The sequence below is a fragment of the Zootoca vivipara genome, chromosome 1 (genome assembly GCF_965207765.1).
Source record: "Zootoca vivipara chromosome 1, rZooViv2.hap1.1, whole genome shotgun sequence".
Lineage (NCBI taxonomy): Eukaryota > Metazoa > Chordata > Lepidosauria > Squamata > Lacertidae > Zootoca > Zootoca vivipara.
The window spans coordinates 104,204,680-104,217,880 of record NC_142582.1 but is presented as its reverse complement, the minus strand read 5'-3'; the positions used below and the strand labels follow the sequence as shown (position 1 = coordinate 104,217,880).

The window sequence follows — 13,201 nt, the reverse complement described above, 5'->3', positions numbered from 1 at the left end:
TCCCATCAAAAGATACACACTAAAGCCAATCTCTATAAACAAATGTACACACACACACACACACATACACTACAACAGGAGTGTTATAGTGGCTAACTGCACTGCAAAAATGATCAGCAAAACTGGATGCATAAAGCACATACATAGGGGTCACCAATGTGCACCAGTACCTCCTGCAGTGCCTGCAAAAGGTCTCAGTAAATATCCCCTTAAAATTCGCAATACACACAAGATTGATAGGAACTGAGCAGGACAAGCAATTTGTATGGGCTTAGCCTACACTGAACATACCTCATCAAGCATGCCCACATTTCAATGGATGCCAGGATTGTATACCCATTCTCCCAACCATTAAGAATAGAGAAGAGTTTCAAAGGGCTTCTTTCTGCGAGTGTGGTGAAAGTTGAGGATTCCCTACAAAGAAGTTCTATCGTAAGGCAGATAGAGGGTTCTAAAAAGAGCTGGTTGAAAGCTGTATGTTCAACCAAGTCAAAGTTCAATTAAATCTGGGATGGGATTCACCTAATGAACTCCACCAGTGGAAGTCCTGTGCAAGGACTTCTTGTTTGCATAACAGGGCGTTCCCTCCTTGCCCTAGCAACAACTTCTCATAACAAAAAGTCGTCAAAAATTAGAATATCGTCAAAAAGTGCATTCATTGCAATAATGCAACTTAAAAGGTGAAACCAATATATGAGATAGATGCATGACATGCAAAGCAAGATATGTCAAGCCTTTATTTGTTGTAATTGTCATTATTTGTCGTTAGGCGGGTCAATTATAAATGGAATGTAATTAATGAAATGTAATAGTGATGTTTATTTTTGTATTATTGTAACTATTTATTTTATTACTGTGGAATTTCCAAAAGAAAGCATTTGTAAAAATTAAAAGGAAAAGAAAAAATAGTAAGTTGCATTACTGAAATAAATGCACTTTTTGACGATATTCTAATTTTCTGAGTTTCACCTGTAGATCTCCAGTGGTAGAGCTGAAGAAAGCACAGCCCAATCCAAGAAGATGATATTCTAATTTTCTGAGTTTCACCTGTAAGTGATGTCAGTAGCAACATTCACCACCTGTGGCTCCTCCTGGGCAGAGGCTGCATGTGGTTATTCATACTCTGATAACCTCCCAGATTAGGTTACTGCAACATCTTCTACTTGGAGCTCCATCTTTAATTTCTATTATTTGTCTTTTATCCAAGCTGTATCTTCCTCAATCTAGACCATTCTAATCTTCACTTTTTTCTCTGCCCTTCTACTTCTAAAGCCTTTGGCTTCAGTTGAACATGAGTGAAGCACACTGAAAAACCAATGCTCTTAAAGATCAAGACTAACACCAAGTTATAACTCATAACCGAGCTTCCTTATCATCCAAACACATGTAGAGTACATGTAGTTGATTCTGCAAATATGTTATGCCCAAATGAGAAATTACCACAGTGAAGGGATGGTGAATTAGAAGGGCAAGTTTTCTTATAGCCCAACATGGCTATCTTCTACTTTTTCTTAGGAAAAGTTATGCTCTATCACTAGGAAGTATACCAGTGTCAAAATCCTTGAGATGAGAGAGAGAGAGAGAGAGAGAGAGAGAGAGAGAGAGAGAGAGAGCGGTATTTTCTTCCATTCTTACCAAATAGCTTCAGTATCTGTTTTCACACATGATTTGCAACCAATAAAGAGGAGAGGTGGACTTGGACTACAAAATGTGAAGAGATATGGTTGGCTTTAAGCAGAAAGGTGCAAACATAATTTTGAAGCAACATCTGATATGTATACATTTCACTACACTTTGAGAAACCATCTCACTTTGCTACACAACATACACCGGCATAAATGCCAAAGATTAGATGATTACTCCTGTTAATCAACCATCCCTGAGAACTGCAATAACTGTAAAAGCCAAATCCCTATGTAATTATTAAAAAAAAAGCACACATTCGCTGAATTAAATGCTACTAACACAGCTACTCTAACAGCTAGATTATAGCTCTCATAAACAGTGTGGGCAGAATAGCCTTCTCCCTCGGAGCACTAGCTATTCAGTGGGATCAACCTACTGATTAATGGGAGTAATTCAGGTTGATTAAGCAGGCATTTCATTGAAATAATAAGCAAACATCTCCAACTATTGAAAGGCTCTTTGGGGAAGTCTCAGAATCATAGAACTGTAGAGTTGGAAGGGCTACCAAGGGCCATCTAGTCCACCCCCTGCGATGCAATGCAGGGCTGCAGGAATGCAACAGGAGGAGATAATTGTTTCTGAACAATCTGCATCGAAGCAGAGATTTGCTAGAAAAGGATATCACAAGGCAAACTTTCAAGTAAAAGTTAAGCTGTGGAGACTGTAGTACAGTGGTACCTCTGGTTACGAATGCTTCTGGTTATGAACACTTCAGGTTACAAGCTCCGCTAACCCGGAAGCAGTTGCTCCTGGTTGCGAACTTTGCCCCAGGATGCGAACGGAAATCGCGTGCCAGAGGGACGCGTGTAGCAGGAGGCCCCATTAGCGAAAGTGCACCTCAGGATAAGAACGGTTTCAGCTTAAGAACGGATCTCCAGAACAAATTAAGTTTGTAACCAGAGGTACCACTGTACTACTTGGAAAATAGTACAAAATTCTGATAAATAGTATATAAAATGGCAGAAATTCTAAACATAAAAAAATCTTCAACCAACCCATCAGAGAGCATCTGTCCTCCTCCCAAAATTAAAAAATGAAGCACACTTAGTCAACATTTACATTCTTGAAACAGAAGGACAGCAATTGGATAGCACTGGAGAAGATTCTTTAACCCTCTTTACCATCATGATCATATGTAGGAAACAACTTTATGTAAATTAATTCTACTTAAATGCTTGAGGGGAGGATTTGTGTGAGCACTGAAATCCAAGCACAGATGAAATACTTAAATCCTTAGCATCCTTGGCAGAATCTTTTTATTGTCTCAGTGAAGCCATTAGCATGTGTTCCAGAAAACTCTGCACATCTCAATACCAGTATGAATTTATATTGCACTTGAGTGTCCACAGGGCACTTCACATAATATCCAACAGCCCTAACAGCTATGTCAATATTATTATCCCATTATTTGCTAAGGGTGAGAGGCAGTAACTTGCAAAAGGCTGCCTAATGCATTTTGGGTGAGGACAAATTTGGAATGGCAATTTCTTGGTATAGGGGTCTGTTTCTTAGCAACTACTGTGGTATACAACCTCTTCTATATATCTTAGTAAATGAAAGTCTCCCATTACACTGCTTTGGTTAAGTAGTTCTCTCTCTATCCTTTGGTACTCAGAATCCAGCATGTTGCTCCCCAAAGTGGCACAAGTGAGCTTCTGCTTTTCCAACTCTGGAAAAAGCAAGTTTGCCTTGAATCTTTACAAGACTGAGCTTCATTCTGTAGGAAACCACAGCAGCGCTTGCTCAAAACAATTCACTTTAGCTCTTCATGATGCAATCAAAAAACGAAAATTTTAAAGAGCTACAATGGAATAAAGGAAAAATACAATAAGTTGCATGGTGAAATATGTCGCCGGTTCTAGAATCTGTTGTAGGCTTGAGTGCTGAACAACTTTCTTGGCATGCTGACTTGTATGGAGATAAAAAGAGATAAAAATCCAAGTAATGTAAAGAGCCTTTAGCGCAAATCCCATCCTCTACCATGGAAAAGAGTGGATCTCTATAGAAGTACAGTCATACCTCGGTTTAAGTACGCTTTGGTTTGAGTACTTTCAGTTTAAGTACTCCGTGGACCCGTCTGGAACGGATTAATCCACTTTCCATTACTTTCTATGAGAATGTTCACTTCAGGTTAAGTACGCTTCAGTTTAAGTACTTTGTGGGCCGTCTGGAACGGATTAATCCATTTCCATTACTATCTGAAGAAGTGTGCATGCACACGAAAGCTCATACCAAAATATAAACTTAGTTGGTCTTTAAGGTGCTACTGAAGGATTTTTTTTTATTTTGCTTCAATGGGAAAGTTAGCTTCAGGTTAAGTACGCTTCAGGTTAAGTACAGACTGCTGGAACCAATTGTGTACTTAAACCGAGGTACCACTGTAGTTGGTTCACTACCGTTCCCCTGCCTTTTACCAGGGGACACAGACAGCCTTCATATATATGTTGGATTGCTGTTTATATTCATGCATTCAGAGTGCTTTCCATCTACCTAGCACAAGTGTAAAGTTATTTTACAAGTTCAAACAAACCAAGACTTATGCAACGTATGGAGTGTTAAACTCAGACCACTTTGCTGTAATCTTTCGGAGAAGATTAAAGAGCTGCCTTGAACTTAATACTATCCTGTCTAAAAGGTGCTAGAATATGGTGACTTCCCACAGTTCTGGCAACAAGTCTACTGCAATGAAGAGTAGAGAGCTTTTTAACAGAGGGAAAGTTTTGTCTGCTTCCTGAGGCACAGAGTTCTGATTTAACTGTTGTGGTGCAAATCTCTTCACTAGTAAGTTCATTATTTTTGTCCTACAGAGCAATCCAGAAACCAGGAACAACTGGTATCAGTACCACCCACTTAATAGTCAGATTCAATCTCTGGCAAGCCTAGAAAAAACAAAAACTTGGATTCAAGGTCCTTATGGAGCTTGTGTAGACATAAAAGTATCTTCCTTGGGTGTTTCATCTATCCTTGAATCTGCATGTTGCCTTAACTGCATCTTCTTGGTAGTCTTTATATTTCAGGCAACGTAGAACATCTCTTGTCTAATAATACATTTTAGATCTCATTCTAGGAAATACAGCAGATCATAGTCTGAAGAAGTTACAGTTTTACCAATTTAAGGAAACAAACAAACAAACAAAAAATAGTACAGAAACAAGGAGAGCACTATAGACAAACAAAGGCAAATCTAAAGGTGAGCAAACCCCTAAGACAGGCAGCCATTATTAGCGTGTCGATAGCACACTTGTTAAAAATGTATCTTTTAATTTTCTGTATTGCTAAAGGTCCCAATTTGCCCAGGGATCTAGCTAAGCTACCATTTTCTACCACGACAGAGTCTAATCTTTATTTAATGGATTTAGCATCTATCTTCACTAGAGTGGTCTCCAAGGGAAAGGGGAGGGAAGAATGAAGGGGCCTAGAAGAGACGATCAGAGCCCCCTCCCCTTCTCTTCATCCATCCGGCGCTCATGTTTGTGTTCAAAATTCAATTACCTCCTTATTGATACTTCACAGAGATATTTAAGCTGCAAACATGAAGCCCTGATTTCCCAGGGGGCCATGCCCCTCTCTATTTCACTGCTCTGCTTCCCCCTGGGTGAATTCCTGAGGCGTCCATATTAATAGGTAATCAGTCACAATTCATTTATTAAACAGCTAGCAAGGTTTATCAGCCTGTCCTGATTAGCCGGAAGAAGCCACTGAATTCCTAATTTATTTATGGAAATCTAAGTGTCTTTTTGAATTCCATTCAGGAGACAGGGTGCTAAGGGTATGGCAGGCTGAATTCTAACAGGGAAGCAGCAGGCAGCATGCGGCTCATCCTGAGAAATGCACCGCAACAGTGACCCTCAGCATGGTCAATGGATTAGGGCTAAGGAACCTGCTTGCATAAGATTCATTAGGTTACTCATCACTAACCAGGCATTATTACACTTATTAGACGCTTAAGCCCAAATATCTAATACACAAATTAGCTGGCAATTGCTCCCTACGTTGAGTTAAGAAACTCACTGCATCCTAAAAACGATCTTTTTAAAGCAGTATTCTAAAAAGTACACACACTTGCAGATTAAGAATGTGAAGCTAGTACAACTGTTTTAAAAATGTTGTACAGGACTCCTTTAGAACAGGGCTTCCCAAACTTGGGTCTCTAGCTGCTTTTGGACAACAATTCCCATCATCCCTGACCACTGGTCCTGCTAGCTAGGGATGATGGGAGTTGTAGTCCAAGTTGGAGACCCAAATTTGGGAAACCCTAGTTTTAAAAAATACACATATTGTGTGTCATGTGGAACATAGGAAACTGTCACATACCAAGACCACTGAGTCCACCCAGCTTAGTACTGTCTATAGCAGACATCCCCAAACTTCGGCCCTCCAGATGTTTTGGACTACAATTCCCATCATCCCCAACCACTGGTCCTGTTAGCTAGGGATCATGGGAGTTGTAGGCCAAAACATCTGGAGGGCCGTAGTTTGGGGATGCCTGGTCAATAGTTCACTGGCAAAAAGCTCTTCAGTGTTTCAGGTTTGATCTTGCTGGGCGTGGGGTGGGGGAACACTACGAAGGTGTGTAGAAGAAGTATTAAATCCCCCAGGGGAAAGCAGAGCACAGCAACTGAATACCAGCAGTGAATGCAGCTTCCTATATAAAGATTACTGGCTCAAGAAATACCTTCTGTGGAGCTAAACTCCTATCACCACCTCCTCTTATAATTATATCATGATCAGTCACTTGTTTATCCATGCTTCCATAGGTCAAAAATCATGGAACTTTAAATAACTATTCAGAACTGTCTGCATTGGTGTCGCCAGATGTGCCATACTTCATGCAACATTCCTTATTTTAGGAAAGATTGTTGCTGAATTCAAAACAGCTTGGTTTAATAGAAGTCAACCAGTGCCCAGATATCTACATGCTGCTCTTCCACAGAAAATAATGAACGTGTAACCGTCAGTGCTAACTGGCAGTTATCTTGGAAGCTTTAAGTGGAACCAATCTGGAATATTTGATCTTGCAGAACCAACGTATAAATAAGACCAATTCTGCCAGCAGATGCACTTTTAGTGAACACAGCAGCGAAAGTTATTCAGAACAGGCACGATGCTTAAAACAACCAAGTCTGAGGCTACCACATTAAAGGTCTTATTTGTACAAACAGAAATTGATTTTAAAATTGATTTACTTAAACCAGAGCAAAATACTGAGAAAGCATGCTTGTATAAACCTAATTATATGGGTTGCATTTGACCTGAATATATACTGACAATACATGAACTATGATGATGCACATCTAAATTAGCTTTAAGAACACCCACAAATATAATTTCATAAGGTTTTGACTTAACAAAAACTATAGAAAGTGTAGTGCTCTGTGGGGGGGGGGAGAGAGAATTTGCACGTGTACATTAATGAGGAACAGCACAAGCCCAGATGAGACCTGGGCTTTAGAGACCTTGCTAAGGAAACTTGGCAACCATAGGAAAGTAGCTGTTAACAGTGTACAGGTCATATAAGGAAAGAAGGAGGGGTTTATTCTGGTTGACATGCTGGAGCAATAGAATGCACTCCCTTCATTATCGCCGCCACCCCACAAGTAAACCTTGATAAATGTGGTCAAGATTGCTGATGCAGGTATCAGGTACGCTAGGCAGAACAAAATGCCATGAGCCTCCTGAAGAATGCATGTAACTAATTGCTATTTGAGTGTGCTCATTAATTTAATATTACAATTAACAAATCCAAGCATATCTATAATGCATATACAATGAAAGATTATTACTAGCAGCAGCATGAGAAAATTAGCAGAAAAGATTGAAAATTTCTTCTCCATAGTGTCTCTTAGTAATTAATTTGGAACTTGATTGCTGTGACGTCAAAAATGAGACATTCCTACCGTACTTCTTTTTTTAAAGCTCATGCTGTCAGTACCATACTTCAGCTAAGAATTCACACTTTGTAGCTATAATGTTCACCATTCGCCTTTGCACAGAAGTTCCAAGGAACCAAGAGCTCTCTCTCATTAAATAGATACAGCACAAATCTGCTGAACAAGGCTGTTTCAGAGAAATATGTAAGTGCAAAACATTTGTATCTTTAAAGCTGACTATATTCAATATTCTTTGTAATGATGTATCAACATAGGAACATTCTTCCTACAGGCAGAAATATCAGTAGGAAGCGACATATGAAGTGGACCAAGATCTGTAAGCAAGCTTTGCCACAGCCACAAACATTCATTAAATTCTAGTCCAATCCCGTGCAATGCAATGCAGGGCTGCAGGAATGGGACAGGAAGAAAGAATTGTTTCTGAACTGTCTGCACTGAAATAGAGGTTTTCTAGAAAAGGATATCACAAGCCAAACTTTCAAGCAAAACTGATCCTGTTAAGACTGCAGTACTGCTTAGAAAAAATAAAAAATTCTGAAAAATAGTATAAAATAGCAGAAAATTTAAACTGAAGAAATTTTTCAATACACCACAGGACTGGGCTGATGACACTCAAGGCTCTATTTTGTATTGATGTCAAAGACCTTGCCAACTCAGGAGAGAACTACTGAGAACCCTGCAGATGATCTCAGTTTATTGTGCAGAGATATAAGGGCTTAGGTTGTCCTTAAGGACCTAAGCTGTTCAGGGCTTTGTAAATTAATACAAGAACCTGGAACCTGGCTCAGTAGTAGACGGGCAGCCAGATATTAACAATGGTGTTACATGCTGCCAGCCAGAGGCCTTCAGCAGCAGCCCGGCTGCCACATTGTGCACTAGCTTTAGTTTCTGAACCAAGACCAAGGGTAGCCCCACAAAGAGCAAGGTGCAGTAATCCAGCCTTCAATTTACCAACACATAGTCTACAGTGGTCATGGTCTACCTCTGTCCAGCAATGGCTATAGCTAGTGAACCAGAGAAAGCCAGTAAAAGGCCCACAAGGCCATTTTGGCTAAGCCACATGCACCTTCACCATATCTAATGTTATATATTATGTCAGTTGTAGGGCAGATAGATATGGCTGGGCCAAAGAAAGGTTGCAAGCCCCAACCATCAGCTGATCATCACATGGGCAAAAACATGTCACTTGACATCTTTGACACCAGCTGCCTGTCAAACTTTGCCTATTGTGGGTGGTAAGGATCTGGCCTACCTCCATATGCTGATGCCAGTGAGCAAACTACGTAATTGCATTACTGTGCGTAACCTTTCTTTCCACCAGAGTTCAGCTGAACTTAGAAAAGTTCTGTACTGTACTGTATTGTAGTGTTGCTGTATGCTCCACACACTGCAACTTGACAGACAGATGAGGACAAGCAACAGGGATACCAAGGACTATTACAATTATTGCTAATTGAAAACTTTTTGTGGAAGGGGGGAAAAATAATAATAATGATAATGATAATTTATTATTTATACCCCACCCATCTGGCTGAGTTTCCCCAGCCACTCTGGGCGGCTTCCAACAGAACAGAACATTAAAATGCAATAATCTATTAAACATTAAAAGCTTACTGGGTTGTCTTTGTTTTTATTATGTATATGTATGTTTTTCATATTGTGATTTTATGTTGTGAACTGCCCTGAGATCTACAGGTATAGGGTGGCATACAAATTTTATTTAATAAGAATAAGAATAGTAAGAATAAGACTACAAGGACAGTAGAGTCCTGCAAACCTTTCACAGTACCACTCACTCTAAAAATATAAATCCACCAGATTACCAAGAAAATGAGAAACCTTTTAAGTCCACTTTTAAGTGTAGACGGGGAGCAGAGCAATTAAAAATCACTTTTGAGCCATTCACAGGCCTGCACCAGCCACAAGTGCTTGCTAGCATCAAACATGGTGCAGAGTCCCCAGAGAGCTATCACACTTCAATTACTATCACTAACATTAGTCATTACGGAGGCTGGCTCAAGCCCCCAGGGAAGGCAGCTTGTGATGACAATACCCAGCTTCTCCCTGTAAAGCAATTCATTAGGCAAAGGAGAACAGCTGGGGCAGGCACGTGCAGGTCTGAAGAGGGCCCGCCCCACTGGGACCTCTGGCTCAAGACTCTCCGGTTGGTAAGAGAGGGGACCCACCCCAAGCCGCGACAGCTGTAGAGTCCTCAGGGGACACTCCATGTTTAATCATTGCTCCTTAAGCTCAAGGAAGGCATTTGATTGAGAATTTAAACTAATGGCACTCCAGCTTGCTGGAGGTTATATCAGGCATCTGATAGGGGCTTGATGACATTTTTATCTTGTTCTAGCGTACAGGAGTTAATGAGGCACTTAGATCTTGTCACAGAGCTCTGGCCCAGCTATATTACATTCAAGATATACAGGCCCTGCAAGGCTGCAGTGACTAGGAATGCAAAAAAGGAATGCAATTGATCTCTGTAAGGCCTCGTATTCAGAAGAGGAGGAAATGTTTCCGGGAAGCTGAGAAAACAACAACAGGTTCTGCTCTAAGCAAACCATAGAAATCTCAGCTAATAAGATTGCTGTATTTGCTTAGAGAAAATGATGGTCCGACAAGGTAAACAAGGACAGGGTTGTGCTGTAGGATTAATTTACAAAACATATAGCCATGTGCATCCCAGTTAGTCATCTGCTAAGTGCTATGTGCCACAGCTGAACATCACATGGGAAGCCACTAGGAATCAAGCATTTCCACATACTTTGCATAGCTTACTTAATTGAATGAGGTTGTCCTAAGTTTTTCCCAGGAAACTAGGAGGGGGAGGAAGGGAAGATACATTAAAACAGAGCTACATGTAGTGCTTTTTTCTTAAAAAGTAGGTGCCGGAGCTCACCATGAACTTCTCCCTTGTTCTCTTAGAATGGCAATGGTGCCAATCTGAAAGGTGGCGGAACTGAGCTCTTGTAAACTCCATCTGGACACAATAAAATCTTCTAAGAAAATTAGTATTATGCTAAAGAATACTACATTGGCATTTGGAGCTGAACTGGCTTTCTGCTTTGGTTGGCATCCAATGCTTCATGTAGGCAGGGATTTGAAAAAGGCAGGTTACATATTATATTGCTACTTATTTGTTGGCAGTTGGAGGATGGATGGTGGCTAACAGGTTGAGGTTTAATCCTGACAAGACAGAAGTTCTGTTTTGGGGGGACAGGTGTTGGGCAGGTGTGGAGGACTCCCTGGTCCTGAATGGGGTAACTGTGCCCCTGAAGGACCAGGTGAGCAGCCTGGGAGTCATTTTGGACTCGCAGCTGTCCATGGAGGCGCAGGTTAATTCTGTGTCCAGGGCAGCTGTTTATCAGCTCCATCTGGTACGCAGGCTGAGACCCTATCTGCCTGCAGACTGTCTCGCCAGAGGGGTGCATGCTCTGGTTATCTCTCGCATGGACTACTGCAGTGCGCTTTATGTGGGGCTACCTTTGAAGGTGACCCGGAAACTACAACTAATCCAGCTAGACTGGTGACTGGGAGCGGCCGCCAAGACCACATAACACCGGTCCTGAAAGACCTACATTGGCTCCCAGTAAATTTCCGAGCACAATTCAAAGTGTTGGTGCTGACCTTTAAAGCCCTAAACAGCCTCGGTCCAGTATACCTGAAGGAGCGTCTCCACCCCCATCATTCTACCCGGACACTGAGGTCCACCGCTGAGGCCCTTCTGGCAGTTCCCTCACTGCGAGAAGCCAAGTTACAGGGAACCAGGCAGAGGGCCTTCTCAGTAGTAGCACCCGCCCTGTGGAACGCCCTCCCATCAGATGTCAAAGAGAACAACAACTACTGGACTTTTAGAAGACATCTGAAGGCAGACCTGTTTAGGGAAGCTTTTAATGTTTGATGGACTACTGTATTTTAATATTTTCTTGGAAGCAGCCCAGAGTGGCTAAGGAAACCCAGCCAGATGGGCAGGGTGTAAACAAATTATTATTATTATTATTAGTAGTAGTAGTAGTAGTAGTAGTATATTTGCAAATTTCCTGTTGCCTTGTCGACTATTCTACATGTTCTACAGATGGGAAACTGAAGTAGGGAAAACAACTTACACATGGCATATTGCAAGTCTGTGATAGAGGCAGGTGTTGAACCCAGACCCAAGTCCAGTGGGCAACGAATTGGACAACACCAGCTATCTCACCTTATAATTACAAGCTGTCTTATCTTATAAGTTTATAATCACAACTTAGTAAAATGTAAGTCTTCTACTTTTGAAAATTATAATGTAAAAATTTAGTTGGAAGTTTATTTATGTATATATACCCTGAGGTATGATATAAAGAAGCAAGTGTGACAAAGGGTGGTAGCTGATTCCTAGTTCAAGATAAAAGTTTTTCCAGTGTGGAAAAGTTGTAGAGTGGAACCTCAGTTTTCAAACGTTAATCCGTTCTGGAAGTCCGTTTCGACTTCCGAAACGTTCGAAAACCGAGGTTTGATTGTAGTCCTATCTTGGTCAAAACAAGCCAGGCCTGAATTAAACATATTGTTGATGTTGAAGTATGTAAACTTTTGAAAAATAAAGAACAATTTTATTTTTGTTAAAAAAAAAAGGCCAAGCCTGCTTTCAGACACAGACTCCATATTCTCAATTTCTAACTCTTTAGAAACAGTCTGGTGTATGTGTACCAATAACTTCGTTAATTAAAACAGTACAAAATATTTGAGCGTGTTCGCACGTTGCATTCAATGAGTGTACAATCTGTGTACACAAATAGTTTTTTAAATAATGCAGCGGAGCACAGTCTGTGTACACAATAGTTTAGCTGTACAGAACATGTGTAGAGATAATTGGTACACTTGTTCAATAAAATGTGTGAACAAGCCTAGAGAGACATGCACACAACAGCCAACTGTTACAATTTACCAGGTGTTTGTTTTCTATCCTGCCCATAAGTGGCAAACCAAGTACAGTAGTTGGATCCTGGCTTCTTCTTCTTCTTCTTCTTCTTCTTCTTCTTCTTCTTCTTCTTCTTCTTCTTCTTCTTCTTCTTCTTATTATTATTATTATTATTATTATTATTATTATTAAATTTATATGCCACCCTTTCTCTGTAGATCTCAAGGTGGTTGACAACATAAAATACAAGATAAACAGCATTTCAGTGTATGCAAATCTAGACAGAGTGACACTCAAGCACTAGAAACTTCCCATGAATTTGTATAAAGTTGGGTTTGCGAGACTCAAATGAAGTGTGCTTATCTATATATTTAATGTCAAGTGCTTATTTAATGTCAAGTGCTTATCTATATATTTAATGTCACTTATCAGATTTTGGTAGCTATTTAACTATAACTGCACTCACTATAAATGGGGAACCATGCCCTTGTAATTCCAGAAGATGCCATGCAAGCACCATAGGCTTTAAAGTTAGCATCCACTGACACGAACAAAAGGAAGTGAGCTATCGAACAGTCCTTTGTACCCAAACACTTCCCGAAAAGGCTTTTATTTTAAGTTTTCATTCTCCCCAGTCTGAATCTGTTTGGCAGGCATATATATCAGAAGTGCTGGAACCGGCTCACATTCTGGGTATTTGACAAGTGAACGAGACATTCCACAAAGA

At 40.5% G+C, this 13,201-nt stretch overlaps 1 protein-coding gene across 2 annotated transcripts in view; it reads right to left on the bottom strand.

The window, feature by feature from the left end:
• The window catches only part of LIN52 (lin-52 DREAM MuvB core complex component), a 38,359-nt gene that overhangs the window by 13,273 nt on the left and 11,885 nt on the right, over positions 1 to 13,201 (bottom strand). The gene's annotated exons all lie outside the window — the stretch shown is intronic.